The following is an 18151-nucleotide window of genomic DNA, read 5'->3' as shown; positions in this document are numbered from 1 at the left end:
TGTATGAACATGGAAATAGCTACACCGCTATCTGTATGAACATCGATATATCTACAAAGCCATCTGGATGAACATGGAAAAATCTACACCGCTATCTCTGTAAACATGCATAGATCTTCACCGCTATCTGTATAAACATGGAAATATATACACCGCTATCTGTATGAACATGGAAATATCTACACCGCTATCTGTATGAACATGGAAATGTCTACACCGCTATCTGTTTGAACATGGAAATATCTACTCCGCTATCTGCATGAAAATGGAAATATCTACACTGCTATCTGCATATACATTTAAATATCTACACAGGTATCTCTTTACACATGGAAATAACTACACCGCTATCTGTATGAACGTGGAAATATCTACACCGCCATCTGTATGAACATGGAAATATCTGCACCGCCATCTGTATGAACATATAAATATCTACACCGCCATCTGTATTAAGATGGAGATATCTACACTGCTATCTGTATAAACATGGAAATATCTACACCGCTATCTGTATAAACATGGAAATATCTACACTGCTATCTGTATAAACATGGAAATATCTACACCTCTACCTGTATAAACATGGAAATATCTACACCGCTATCTGTATGAACATGGAAATATCTACACCGCCATCTGTATGAACATGGAAATATCTACACCGCTATCTGTATGAACATGGAAATATCTACACCGCTATCTGTATGAACATGGAAATATCTACACCGCTATCTGTTTGAACATGGAAATACCTACACCGCTGTCTGCATGAAAATGGAAATATCTACACAGCTATCTGCATATACATGGAAATATCTACACAGCTATCTCTTAACACATGGAAATAACTGCAACGCTATCTCTATAAACATGGAAATATCTACACCGCCATCTGTATGAACATGGAAATATCTGCACCGCCATCTGTATGAACATATAAATATCTACACCGCCATCTGTATTAAGAAGGAGATATCTAAACCGCTTTCTGTATGAACTTTGAAATATCTACACCGCTATCTGTATGAACATGGAAATATCTACACCGCTATCTGTGTAAACATGCATACATCTTCACCGCTATCTGTATAAACATGGAAATGTCTACAAGGCTATCTGTATGAACATGGAAATATCTACACCGCTATCTGTACGAACATGGAAATATCTAAACCGCAATCTGCATGAAAATAGAAATATCTCCACTGCTATCTGCATATACATTTAAATATCAACACAGGTATCTCTTTACACATGGAAATAACTACACCGCTATCTGTATGAACATGGAAATATCTGCACCACCATCTGTATGAACACATAAATATCTACACCGCCATCTGTATTAAGATGGAGATAGCAACACCGCTATCTGTATAAACATGGAAATATCTACACCGCTATCTGTATAAACATGGAAATATCTACACCGCTATCTGTATAATCATGGAAATATCAGCACCGCTATCTGTATGTATATGGAAATATCCGCCCCTCTATCTGTATGAACATGGAAGTATCTACACCGCTATCTGTATGAACATGGAAATATCTACACCGCGATCTGTATGAACACGGAAATATCCACACCGCTATCAGTTTGAACATGGAAATATCTACACCGCTCTCTGTATGAACACGGAAATATCTACACCGCTATCTGTTTGAACATGGAAATATCTAAACCGCTATCTGCATGAAAATGGAAATATATACACAGCTATCTGCATATACATGGAAATATCTACACAGCTATCTCTTTACACATGGAAATAACTACACCGCTATCTGTATGAACATGGAAATATCTTCACCGCCCTCTGTATGAACATGGATATATCTACACCGCTATCTGTATGAACATGGAAATATCGACACCGCTATCTGTGTAAACATGCATACATCTTCACCGCTATCTGTAAAAACATGGAAATATCTACACTGCTATCGGTATGAACATGGAAATATCTACACAGCTATCTGTTTGAACATGGAAATATCTACACGGCTATCTGCATGAAAATGGAAATATCTACACAGAGATCTGCATATACACGGAAATATCTACAAAGCTATCTCTTTACACATGGAAATAAGTACAGCGATATCTCTAAAAACATGGAAATAGCTACACCGCCATCTGTATAAACATGAAAATATCTGCACCGCCATCTGTATGAACATATAAATATCTACACCGCCATCTGTATTAAGATGGAGATATCTACACCGCTATCTGTATAAACATGGAAATATCTACACCGCTATCTGTATAAACATGGAAATATCTACACCGCTATCTGTATAAACATGGAAATATCTACACCGCTACCTGTATAAACATGGAAATATCAGCACCGCTATCTGTATGAACATGGAAATATCTACACAGCTATCTGTATGAACATGGAAATATCTACACCGCTATCTGTATGAACATGGAAATATCTACACCGCTATCTGTATGAACATGGATATATCTACACAGCCCTCTGGAAGAACATGGAAATATCTATACCGCTATCTGTATGAACATGGAAAAATCTACACCGCTATCTGTGTAAACATGCATACATCTTCACCGCTATCTGTATAAACATGGAAATGTTTACAAGGCGATCTGTATGAACATGGAAATATCTACACCGCTATCTGTATAAACATGGAAATATCTACACCGCTATCTGTATAAACATGGAAATATCTACACCGCTACCTGTATAAACATGGAAATATCAGCACCGCTATCTGTATGAACATGGAAATATCTACACAGCTATCTGTATGAACATGGAAATATCTACACCGCTATCTGTATGAACATGGAAATAGCTACACCGCTATCTGTATGAACATGGATATATCTAAACAGCCCTCTGGATGAACATGGAAATATCCACACCGCTATCTGTGTAAACATGCATCCACTTCACCGATATCTGTATAAACATGGAAATATCTACACAGCTATCTGTATGAACATGGAAATATCTACACCGCTATCTGTATGAACATGGAAATAGCTACACCGCTATCTGTATGAACATGGACATATCTAAACAGCCCTCTGGATGAACATGGAAATATCCACACCGCTATCTGTGTAAACATGTATCCACTTCACCGATATCTGTATGAACATGGAAATAACTACACCGCTATCTGTATGAACATGGAAATATCTACACCGCCATCTGTATGAACATGGAAATACCTGCACCGCCATCTGTATGAACATATAAATATCTACACCGCCATCTGTATTAAGATGGAGATATCTACACCGCTAACTGAATAAACATGGAAATATCTACATCGCTATCTGTATAAACATGGAAATATCTTCAACGCTATCAGTATAACCATGGAAATATCTACACCGCTATCTGTATGAACATGGAAATATCTACACTGCTATCTGTATGAACATGGAAATATCTGCACCGCCATCTGTATGAACATATAAATATCTACACCGCCATCTGTATTAAAATGCAGATATCTACACCGCTATCTGAATAAACATGGAAATATCTACACCGCTATCTGTATAAACATGGAAATAACTAAACCGCTGCCTGTATAAACATGGAAATATCAGCACTGCTGTCTGTATGAACATGGAAATATCTACATCGCTATCTGTATGAACATGGAAATATCTACACTGCTATCTGTATGAACATGGAAATAGCTACACCGTTATCTGTATGAACATGGAAATAGCTACACCACTATCTGTATGAACATGGAAATATCTACACCACTATCTGTATGAACATGGAAATATCCACACCGATATCTGTATGAACATGGAAATATCTACACCACTATCTGTTTGAACATGGAAATATCTACACCGCTATCTGCATGAAAATGGAAATATCTACACTGCTATCTGCATATTCATTTAAATATCTGCACAGCTATCTCTTTACACATGGAAATAACTACACCGCTATCTGTTTGAACATGGAAATATCTACAGCGCCATCTGTATGAACACGGAAATATCTGCACCGCCATCTGTATGAACATATAAATATCTACACCGCCATCTGTATTAAGAAGTAAATATCTAAACCGCTATCTGTATAAACATGGAAATATCTACACTGCTGCCTGTATAAACAAGGAAATATCAGCACCGCTATCTGTATGAACATGGAAATATCTACACCGCTATCTGTATAAACATGGAAATATCTACACCGCTACCTGTATAAACATGGAAATATCAGCACCGCTATCTGTATGAACATGGAAATATCTACACAGCTATCTGTATGAACATGGAAATATCTACACCGCTATCTGTATGAACATGGAAATAGCCACACCGCTATCTGTATGAACATGGATATATCTAAACAGCCCTCTGGATGAACATGGAAATATCCACACCGCTATCTGTGTAAACATGCATCCACTTCACCGATATCTGTATAAACATGGAAATATCTACACAGCTATCTGTATGAACATGGAAATATCTACACCGCTATCTGTATGAACATGGAAATAGCTACACCGCTATCTGTATGAACATGGATATATCTAAACAGCCCTCTGGATGAACATGGAAATATCCACACCGCTATCTGTGTAAACATGCATCCACTTCACCGATATCTGTATGAACATGGAAATAACTACACCGCTATCTGTATGAACATGGAAATATCTACACCGCCATCTGTATGAACATGGAAATACCTGCACCGCCATCTGTATGAACATATAAATATCTACACCGCCATCTGTATTAAGATGGAGATATCTACACCGCTAACTGAATAAACATGGAAATATCTACATCGCTATCTGTATAAACATGGAAATATCTTCAACGCTATCTGTATAACCATGGAAACATCTACACCGCTATCTGTATGAACATGGAAATATCTACACTGCTATCTGTATGAACATGGAAATATCTGCACCGCCATCTGTATGAACATATAAATATCTACACCGCCATCTGTATTAAAATGGAGATATCTACACCGCTATCTGAATAAACATGGAAATATCTACACCGCAATCTGTATAAACATGGAAATAACTAAACCGCTGCCTGTATAAACATGGAAATATCAGCACTGCTATCTGTATGAACATGGAAATATCTACATCGCTATCTGTATGAACATGGAAATATCTACACTGCTATCTATATGAACATGGAAATAGCTACACCGTTATCTGTATGAACATGGAAATAGCTACACCACTATCTGTATGAACATGGAAATATCTACACCACTATCTGTATGAACATGGAAATATCCACACCGCTATCTGTATGAACATGGAAATATCTACACCACTATCTGTTTGAACATGGAAATATCTACACCGCTATCTGCATGAAAATGGAAATATCTACACTGCTATCTGCATATTCATTTAAATATCTGCACAGCTATCTCTTTACCCATGGAAATAACTTCACCGCTATCTGTTTGAACATGGAAATATCTACAGCGCCATCTGTATGAACACGGAAATATCTGCACCGCCATCTGTATGAACATATAAATATCTACACCGCCATCTGTATTAAGAAGGAAATATCTAAACCGCTATCTATATAAACATGGAAATATGTACACCACTGCCTGTATAAACAAGGAAATATCAGCACCGCTATCTGTATGAACATGGAAATATCTACACCGCTATCTGTATGAACATGGAAATATCTACACCGCTATCTGTATGAACATGGAAATAGCTACACCGCTATCTGTATGAACATGGATATATCTACAAAGCCATCTGGATGAACATGGAAATATCTACACCGCTATCTCTGTAAACATGCATAGATCTTCACCGCTATCTGTATAAACATGGAAATATATACACCGCTATCTGTATGAACATGGAAATATCTACACCGCTATCTGTATGAACATGGAAATGTCTACACCGCTATCTGTTTGAACATGGAAATATCTACACCGCTATCTGCATGAAAATGGAAATATCAACACTGCTATCTGCATATACATTTAAATATCTACACAGGTATCTCTTTACACATGGAAATAACTACACCGCTATCTGTATGAACGTGGAAATATCTACACCGCCATCTGTATGAACATGGAAATATCTGCACCGCCATCTGTATGAACATATAAATATCTACACCGCCATCTGTATTAAGATGGAGATATCTACACTGCTATCTGTATAAACATGGAAATATCTACACCGCTATCTGTATAAACATGGAAATATCTACACTGCTATCTGTATAAACATGGAAATATCTACACCTCTACCTGTATAAACATGGAAATATCTACACCGCTATCTGTATGAACATGGAAATATCTACACCGCCATCTGTATGAACATGGAAATATCTACACCGCTATCTGTATGAACATGGAAATATCTACACCGCTATCTGTATGAACATGGAAATATCTACACCGCTATCTGTTTGAACATGGAAATACCTACACCGCTGTCTGCATGAAAATGGAAATATCTACACAGCTATCTGCATATACATGGAAATATCTACACAGCTATCTCTTAACACATGGAAATAACTGCAACGCTATCTCTATAAACATGGAAATATCTACACCGCCATCTGTATGAACATGGAAATATCTGCACCGCCATCTGTATGAACATATAAATATCTACACCGCCATCTGTATTAAGAAGGAGATATCTAAACCGCTTTCTGTATGAACTTTGAAATATCTACACCGCTATCTGTATGAACATGGAAATATCTACACCGCTATCTGTGTAAACATGCATACATCTTCACCGCTATCTGTATAAACATGGAAATGTCTACAAGGCTATCTGTATGAACATGGAAATATCTACACCGCTATCTGTACGAACATGGAAATATCTAAACCGCAATCTGCATGAAAATAGAAATATCTCCACTGCTATCTGCATATACATTTAAATATCTACACAGGTATCTCTTTACACATGGAAATAACTACACCGCTATCTGTATGAACATGGAAATATCTGCACCACCATCTGTATGAACACATAAATATCTACACCGCCATCTGTATTAAGATGGAGATAGCAACACCGCTATCTGTATAAACATGGAAATATCTACACCGCTATCTGTATAAACATGGAAATATCTACACCGCTATCTGTATAATCATGGAAATATCAGCACCGCTATCTGTATGTATATGGAAATATCAGCCCCTCTATCTGTATGAACATGGAAGTATCTACACCGCTATCTGTATGAACATGGAAATATCTACACCGCGATCTGTATGAACACGGAAATATCTACACCGCTATCTGTTTGAACATGGAAATATCTACACCGCTCTCTGTATGAACACGGAAATATCTACACCGCTATCTGTTTGAACATGGAAATATCTAAACCGCTATCTGCATGAAAATGGAAATATATACACAGCTATCTGCATATACATGGAAATATCTACACAGCTATCTCTTTACACATGGAAATAACTACACCGCTATCTGTATGAACATGGAAATATCTTCACCGCCCTCTGTATGAACATGGATATATCTACACCGCTATCTGTATGAACATGGAAATATCGACACCGCTATCTGTGTAAACATGCATACATCTTCACCGCTATCTGTAAAAACATGGAAATATCTACACTGCTATCGGTATGAACATGGAAATATCTACACAGCTATCTGTTTGAACATGGAAATATCTAAACGGCTATCTGCATGAAAATGGAAATATCTACACAGCGATCTGCATATACACGGAAATATCTACAAAGCTATCTCTTTACACATGGAAATAAGTACAGCGATATCTCTAAAAACATGGAAATAGCTACACCGCCATCTGTATAAACATGGAAATATCTGCACCGTCATCTGTATGAACATATAAATATCTACACCGCAATCTGTATTAAGATGGAGATATCTACACCGCTATCTGTATAAACATGGAAATATCTACACCGCTATCTGTATAAACATGGAAATATCTACACCGCTATCTGTATAAACATGGAAATATCTACACCGCTACCTGTATAAACATGGAAATATCAGCACCGCTATCTGTATGAACATGGAAATATCTACACAGCTATCTGTATGAACATGGAAATATCTACACCGCTATCTGTATGAACATGGAAATATCTACACCGCTATCTGTATGAACATGGATATATCTACACAGCCCTCTGGATGAACATGGAAATATCTATACCGCTATCTGTATGAACATGGAAAAATCTACACCGCTATCTGTGTAAACATGCATACATCTTCACCGCTATCTGTATAAACATGGAAATGTTTACAAGGCGATCTGTATGAACATGGAAATATCTACACCGCTATCTGTATGAACATGGATATATCTACAGAGCCATCTGGATGAACATGGAAATATCTACACAGCTATCTGTATGAACAATGAAATATATACACCGCTATCTGTGTAAACATGCATACATCTTCACCGCTATCTGTATAAACATGGAAATATCTACACCGCTATCTGTATGAACATGGAAATATCTACACCGCTATCTGTACGAACATGGAAATATCTACACCACTATCTGTATGAACATGGAAATATCTGCACCGCTATCTGTATGAACATGGATATATCTACACAGCCATCTGGATGAACATGGAAATATCTACACCGTTATCTGTATGAACATGGAAATATCTACACCGCTATCTGTGTAAACATGCACACATCTTCACCGCTATGTGTATAAACATGGAAATATCTACACCGCTATCTGTATGAACATGGAAATAGCTACACCGCTATCTGTATGAACATGGAAATATCTACACCGCTATCTGTATGAACATGGATATATCTACACAGCCATCTGGATGAACATGGAAATATCTACAGCGCTATCTGTGTAAACATGCATACATCTTCACCGCTATCTGTATAAACATGGAAATATCTACACCGCTATCTGTATGAACATGGAAATGTCTGCACCGCTATCTGTATGAACGTGGAAATATCTACACCGCTATCTGTTTGAACATGGAAATATCTACACCGCTATCTGCATGAAAATGGAAATATCTACACTGCTATCTGCATATACATGGAAATATCTACACAGCTATCTCTTTACACATGGAAATAACTACACCGCTATCTGTATGAACATGGAAATATCTACACCGCCATGTGTATGAACATGGAAATATCTGCACCGCCATCTGTATGAACATATAAATATCTACACCGCCATCTGTATTAAGATGGAGATATCTACACCGCTATCTGTAAAAACATGGAAATATCTACACCGCTATCTGTATAAACATGGAAATATCTACACCGCTATCTGTATAAACATGGAAATATCTACACCGCTACCTGTATAAACATGGAAATATCAGCACCTCTATCTGCATGAACATGGAAATATCTACACCGCTATGTGTATGAACATGGATATATCTACACCGCTATCTGTATGAACATGGATATATCTAAACATCCCTCTGGATGAACATGGAAATATCCACACCGCTATCTGTGTAAACAAGCATACATCTTCACCGCTATCTGAATAAACATGGAAATATCTACACCGCTATCTGTATGAACATGGAAATATCCACACCGCTATCTGTTTGAAGATGGAAATATATACACCGCTACCTGCATGAAAATGGAAATATCTACACAGCTAACTGCATATACATGGCAATATCTACACAGCTATCTCTTTACACATGGAAATAACTACACCGCTATCTGTATGAACATGGAAATATCTACACCGCCATCTGTATGTACATGGAAATATCTGCACCGCCATCTGTATGAACATGTAAATATCTACACGGCCATCTGTATTAAGATGGAGATATCTACACTGCTATCTGTATAAACATGGAAATATCTACACCGCCATCTGTATGAACATATAAATATCTACGCCGCCATCTGTATTAAGAAGGAAATATCTAAACCGCTATCTGTATAAACATGGAAATATCTACACCGCTGCCTGTATAAACAAGGAAATATCAGCACCGCTATCTGTATGAACATGGAAATATCTACACCGCTATCTGTATGAACATGGAAATATCTACACCGCTATCTGTATGAACATGGAAATAGCTACACCGCTATCTGTATGAACATGGATATATCTACTCAGCCATCTGGATGAACATGGAAATATCTACACCGCTATCTCTGTAAACATGCATAGATCTTCACCGCTATCTGTATAAACATGGAAATATCTACACCGCTATCTGTATGAACATGTAAATATCTACACCGCTATCTGTATGAACATGGAAATATCTACACCGCTATGTGTATGAACATGGATATATCTACACAGCCATCTGGATGAACATGGAAATATCTACAGCGCTATCTGTGTAAACATGCATACATCTTCACCGCTATCTGTATAAACATGGCAATATCTACACCGCTATCTGTATGAACATGGAAATGTCTGCACCGCTATCTGTATGAACATGGAAATATATACACCGCTATCTGTTTGAACATGGAAATATCTACACCGCTATCTGCATGAAAATGGAAATATCTACACTGCTATCTGCATATACATGGAAATATCTACACAGATATCTCTTTACACATGGAAATAACTACACCGCTATCTGTATGAACATGGAAATATCTACACCGCCATGTGTATGAACATGGAAATATCTGCACCGCCATCTGTATGAACATATAAATATCTACACCGCCATCTGTATTAAGAAGGAAATATCTAAACCGCTGTCTGTATGAACTTTGAAATATCTACACCGTTATCTGTATGAACATGGAAATATCTACACCACTATCTGTGTAAACATGCATACATCTTCACCGCTATCTGTATAAACATGGAAATGTCTACAAGGCTATCTGTATGAACATGGAAATATCTACACCGCTATCTGTACGAACATGGAAATATCTAAACCGCTATCTGCATGAAAATAGAAATATCTACACAGCTATCTGCATATACATGGAAATATCTACACAGCTATCTCTTTACACATGGAAATAACTACACCGCTATCTGTATGAACATGGAAATACCTGCACCGCCATCTGTATGAACACATAAATATCTACACCTCCATCTGTATTAAGATGGAGATAGCAACACCGCTATCTGTATAAACATGGAAATATCTACACCGCTATCTGTATAAACATGGAAATATCTACACCGCTATCTGTATAATCATGGAAATATCAGCACCGCTATCTGTATGAATATGGAAATATCAGCCCCTCTATCTGTATGAACATGGAAGTATCTACACGGCTATCTGTATGAACATGGAAATATGCACACCGCGATCTGTATGAACACGGAAATATCTACACCTCTATCTGTTTGAACATGGAAATATCTACACCGCTATCTGTATGAACATGGAAATATCTACAGCGCTATCTGTTTGAACATGGAAATATCTAAACCGCTATCTGCATGAAAATGGAAATATATACACAGCTATCTGCATATACATGGAAATATCTACACAGCTATCTCTTTACACATGGAAATAACTACACCGCTATCTGTATGAACATGGAAATATCTTCACCGCCCTCTGTATGAACATGGATATACCTACACAGCCATCTTGATGAACATGGAAATATCTATACCGCTATCTGTATGAACATGGAAATATCTACACCGCTATCTGTGTAAACATGCATACATCTACACCGCTATCTGTAAAAACATGGAAATATCTACACTGCTATCTGTATGAACATGGAAATATCTACACCGCTATCTGTTTGAACATGGAAATATCTACACGGCTATCTGCATGAAAATGGAAATATCTACACAGCGATCTGCATATACATGGAAATATCTACAAAGCTATCTCTTTACACATGGAAATAAGTACAGCGATATCTCTATAAACATGGAAATAGCTACACCGCCATCTGTATGAACATGGAAATATCTGCACCGCCATCTGTATGAACATTTAAACATCTACACTGCCATCTATATTAAGATGGAAATATCTACACCGCTATCTGTATAAACCTGGAAATATCTACACCGCTATCTGTATAAACATGGAAATATCTACACCGCAATCTGTATGAACATGGAAATATCTACACCGCTACCTGTATAAACATGGAAATATCAGCACCGCTATCTTTATGAACATGGAAATAACTACACCGCTATCTCTATGAACATGGAAATATCTACACCGCTATCTGTATGAACATGGGAATATCTACACTGCTATCTGTTTGAACATGGAAATATCTACACCGCTATGTGCATGAAAATGGAAATATCTACACTGCTATCTGCATATACATTTAAATATCTACACAGCTATCTCTTTACACATGGAAAAAACTACACCGCTATCTGTATGAACATGGAAATATCTACACCGCCATCTGTATGAACATGGAAATATCTGCACCGCCTTCTGTATGAACATATAAATATCTACACCGCCATCTGTATTAAGATGGAGATATCTACACTGCTATCTGTATAAACATGGAAATATCTACACCGCCATCTGTACAAACATATAAATATCTACACCGCCATCTGTATTAAGAAGGAAATATCTAAACCGCTATCTGTATAAACATGGAAATAACTACACAGCTGCCTGTATAAACATGGAAATATCAGCACCGCTATCTGTATGAACATGGAAATATCTACACAGCTATCTGTATGAACATGGAAATAGCTACACCGCTATCTGTATGAACATGGAAATAGCTACACCGCTATCTGTATGAACATGGATATATCTACAGAGCCATCTGGATGAACATGGAAATATCTACACAGCTATCTGTATGAACAATGAAATATATACACCGCTATCTGCGTAAACATGCATACATCTTCACCGCTATCTGTATAAACATGGAAATATCTGCACTGCTATCTGTATGAACATGGAAATATCTACACCGCTAACTGTATAAACATGGATATTTCTACACCGCTACCGGTATAAACATGGAAATATCAGCACTGCTATCTGTAGGAACATGGAAATATCTACACCGCTATCTGTTCGAACATGGAAATATCTACACCGCTATCTGTATGAACATGGAAATAGCTACACTGCTATCTGTATGAACATGGAAATATCTACACCACTATCTGTATGAACATGGAAATATCTGCACCGCTATCTGTATGAACATGGATATATCTACACAGCCATCTGGATGAACATTGAAATATCTACACCGCTATCTGTATGAACATGGAAATATCTACACCGCTATCTGTGTAAACATGCACACATCTTCACCGCTGTCTGTATAAACATGGAAATATCTACACCGCTATCTGTATGAACATGGAAATAGCTACACCGCTATCTGTATGACCATGGAAATATCTACACCGCTATCTGTATGAACATGGATATATCTACACAGTCATCTGGATGAACATGGAAATATCTACAGCGCTATCTGTGTAAACATGCATACATCTTCACTGCTATCTGTATAAACATGGAAATATCTACACCGCTATCTGTATGAACATGGAAATGTCTGCACCGCTATCTGTATGAACATGGAAATATCTACACCGCTATCTGTATGAACATGGAAATGTCTGCACCGCTATCTGTATGAACATGGAAATATCTACACCGCTATCTGTATGAACATGGAAATATCTGCACCGCCATCTGTATGAACATATAAATATCTACACCGCTATCTGTATGAACATGGAAATAGCTACACCGCTATCCGTATGAACTTGGAAATAGCTACACCGCTATCTGTATGAACATGGATATATCTACAGAGCCATCTGGATGAACATGGAAATATCTACACAGATATCTGCATGAACATGGAAATATATACACCGCTATCTGTGTAAACATGCATAGATCTTCACCGCTATCTGTATAAACATGGAATTATCTACACCGCTATCTGTATGAACATGGAAATATCTATACCGCTATCTGTATAAACATGGAAATTTCCACACCGCTACCTGTATAAACATGGAAATATCAGCACCGCTATCTGTAGGAACATGGAAATATCTACACCGCTATCTGTACGAACATGGAAATATCTACACCGCTATCTGTATGAACATGGAAATAGCTACACCGCTATCTGTATGAACATGGAAATATCTACACCCCTATCTGTATGAACATGGAAATATCTACACCGCTATCTGTATGAACATGGATATATCTACACAGCCATCTGGATGAACATGGAAATATCTACACCGCTATCTGTATGAACATGGAAATATCTACACCGCTATCTGTGTAAACATGCACACATCTTCACCGCTATCTGTATAAACATGGAAATATCTTCACCGCTATCCGTATGAACATGGAAATATCTACACCGCTATCTGTATAAACATGGATATTTCTACACCGCTACCTGTATAAACATGGAAATATCAGCACCGCTATCTGTAGGAACATGGAAATATCTACACCGCTATCTGTACGAACATGGAAATATCTACACCGCTATCTGTATGAACATGGAAATAGCTACACTGCTATCTGTATGAACATGGAAATATCTACACCACTATCTGTATGAACATGGAAATATCTGCACCGCTATCTGTATGAACATGGATATATCTACACAGCCATCTGTATGAACATGGAAATGTCTGCACCGCTATCTGTATGAACATGGAAATATCTACACCGCTATCTGTTTGAACATGGAAATATCTACACCGCTATCTGCATGAAAATGGAAATATCTACACTGCTATCTGCATATACATGGAAATATCTACACAGCTATCTCTTTACACATGGAAATAACTACACCGCTATCTGTATGAACATGGAAATATCTACACCGCCATCTGTATGAACATGGAAATATCTGCACCGCCATCTGTATGAACATATAAATATCTACACGGCCATCTGTATTAAGATGGAGATATCTACACCGCTATCTGTATAAACATGGAAATATCTACACCGCTATCTGTATAAACATGGAAATATCTACACCGCTATCTGTATAAACATGGAAATATCTACACCGCTACCTGTATAAACATGGAAATATCAGCACCGCTATCTGTATGAACATGGAAATATCTACACCGCTATCTGTATGAACATGGATATATCTACACCGCTATCTCTATGAACATGGATATATCTAAACAGCCCTCTGGATGAACATGGAAATATCCACACCGCTATCTGTGTAAACATGCATACATCTTCACCGCTATCTGAATAAACATGGAAATATCTACACCGCTATCTGTGTGAACATGGAAATATCCACACCGCTATCTGTTTGAAGATGGAAATATATACACCGCTACCTGCATGAAAATGGAAATATCTACACAGCTAACCGCATATACATGGCAATATCTACACAGCTATCTCTTTACACATGGAAATAACTACACCGCTATCTGTATGAACATGGAAATATCTACACCGCCATCTGTATGTACATGGAAATATCTGCACCGCCATCTGTATGAACATATAAATATCTACACTGCCATCTGTATTAAGATGGAGATATCGACACTGCTATCTGTATAAACATGGAAATATCTACACCGCCATCTGTATGAACATATAAATATCTACGCCGCCATCTGTATTAAGAAGGAAATATCTAAACCGCTATCTGTATAAACATGGAAATATCTACACCGCTGCCTGTATAAACAAGGAAATATCAGCACCGCTATCTGTATAAACATGGAAATATCTACACCGCTATCTCTGTAAACATGCATAGATCTTCACCGCTATCTGTATAAACATGGAAATATCTACACCGCTATCTGTATGAACATGGAAATATCTACACTGCTATCTGTATGAACATGGAAATATCTACACCGCTATCTGTTTGAACTTGGAAATATCTACACCGCTATCTGCATGAAAATGGAAATATCTACACTGCTATCTGCATACACATTTAAATATCTACACAGCTATCTCTTTACACATGGAAATAACTACACCGCTATCTGTATGAACATGGAAATATCTGTACCGCCATCTGTATGAACATATAAATATCTACACCGCCATCTGTATTACGATGGAGATATCTACACCGCTATCTGTATAAACATGGAAATATCTACACCGCCATCTGTACGAACATATAAATATCTACACCGCCATCTGTATTAAGAAGGAAATATCTAAACCGCTATCTGTATAAACATGGAAATATCTACACAGCTGCCTGTATACACATGGAAATATCAGCACCGCTATCTGTATGAACATGGAAATAACTACACTGCTATCTGTATGAACATGGAAATAGCTACACCACTATCTGTATGAACTTGGAAATAGCTACACCGCTATCTGTATGAACATGGATATATCTACAGAGCCATCTGGATGAACATGGAAATATCTACACAGATATCTGTATGAACATGGAAATATATACACCGCTATCTGTGTAAACATGCATACATCTTCACCGCTATCTGTATAAACATGGAAATATCTACACCGCTATCTGTATGAACATGGAAATATCTACACCGCTATCTGTATAAACATGGAAATTTCTACACCGCTACCTGTATAAACATGGAAATATCAGCACCGCTATCTGTAGGAACATGGAAATATCTACACCGCTATCTGTATGAACATCGATATATCTACACAGCCATCTGGATGAACATGGAAATATCTACAGCGCTATCTGTGTAAACATGCATACATCTTCACCGCTATCTGTATAAACATGGAAATATCTACACCGCTATCTGTATGAACATGGAAATGTCTGCACCGCTATCTGTATGAACATGGAAATATCTACACCGCTATCTGTTTGAACATGGAAATATCTACACCGCTATCTGCATGAAAATGGAAATATCTACACTGCTATATGCATATACATGGAAATATCTACACAGCTATCTCTTAACACATGGAAATAACTACACCGCTATCTGTATGAACATGCAAATATCTACACCGCCATGTGTATGAACATGGAAATATCTGCACCGCCATCTGTATGAACATATAAATATCTACACCGCCATCTGTATTAAGAAGGAAATATCTAAACCGCTGTCTGTATGAACTTTGAAATATCTACACTGCTATCTGTATGAACATGGAAATACCTACACCACTATCTGTGTAAACATTCATACATCTTCACCGCTATCTGTATATACATGGAAATGTCTACAAGGCTATCTGTATGAACATGGAAATATCTACACCGCTATCTGTACGAACATGGAAATATCTAAACCGCTATCTGCATGAAAATAGAAATATCTACACAGCTATCATCATATACATGGAAATATCTACACAGCTATCTCTTTACACATGGAAATAACTACACCGCTATCTGTATGAACATGGAAATATCTGCACCGCCATCTGTATGAACACATAAATATCTACACCGCCATCTGTATTTAGATGGAGATAGCAACACCGCTATCTGTATAAACATGGAAATATCTACACCGCTATCTGTATAAACATGGAAATATCTACACCGCTATCTGTATAATCATGGAAATATCAGCACCGCTATCTGTATGAATATGGAAATATCAGCCCCTCTATCTGTATGAACATGGAAATATCTACACGGCTATCTGTATGAACATGTAAATATCTACACCGCGATCTGTATGAACACGGAAATATCTACACCGCTATCTGTTTGAACATGGAAATATCTACACCGCTATCTGTATGAACACGGAAATATCTACACCGCTATCTGTTTGAACATGGAAATATCTAAACCGCTATCTGCATGAAAATGGAAATATATACACAGCTATCTGCATATACATGGAAATATCTACACAGCTATCTCTTTACACATGGAAATAACTACACCGCTATCTGTATGAACATGGAAATATCTTCACCGCCATCTGTATGAACATGGATATATCTACACAGCCATCTGTATGAACATGGAAATATCTACACCGCTATCTGTTTCAACATGGAAATATCTACACGGCTATCTGCATGAAAATGGAAATATCTACACAGCGATCTGCATATACAT

This window comes from Gorilla gorilla, chromosome 7 (genome assembly GCF_029281585.2).
Source record: "Gorilla gorilla gorilla isolate KB3781 chromosome 7, NHGRI_mGorGor1-v2.1_pri, whole genome shotgun sequence".
Lineage (NCBI taxonomy): Eukaryota > Metazoa > Chordata > Mammalia > Primates > Hominidae > Gorilla > Gorilla gorilla.
The sequence above is the reverse complement of the archived record's forward strand: the minus strand, read 5'-3'. Positions refer to the sequence as shown.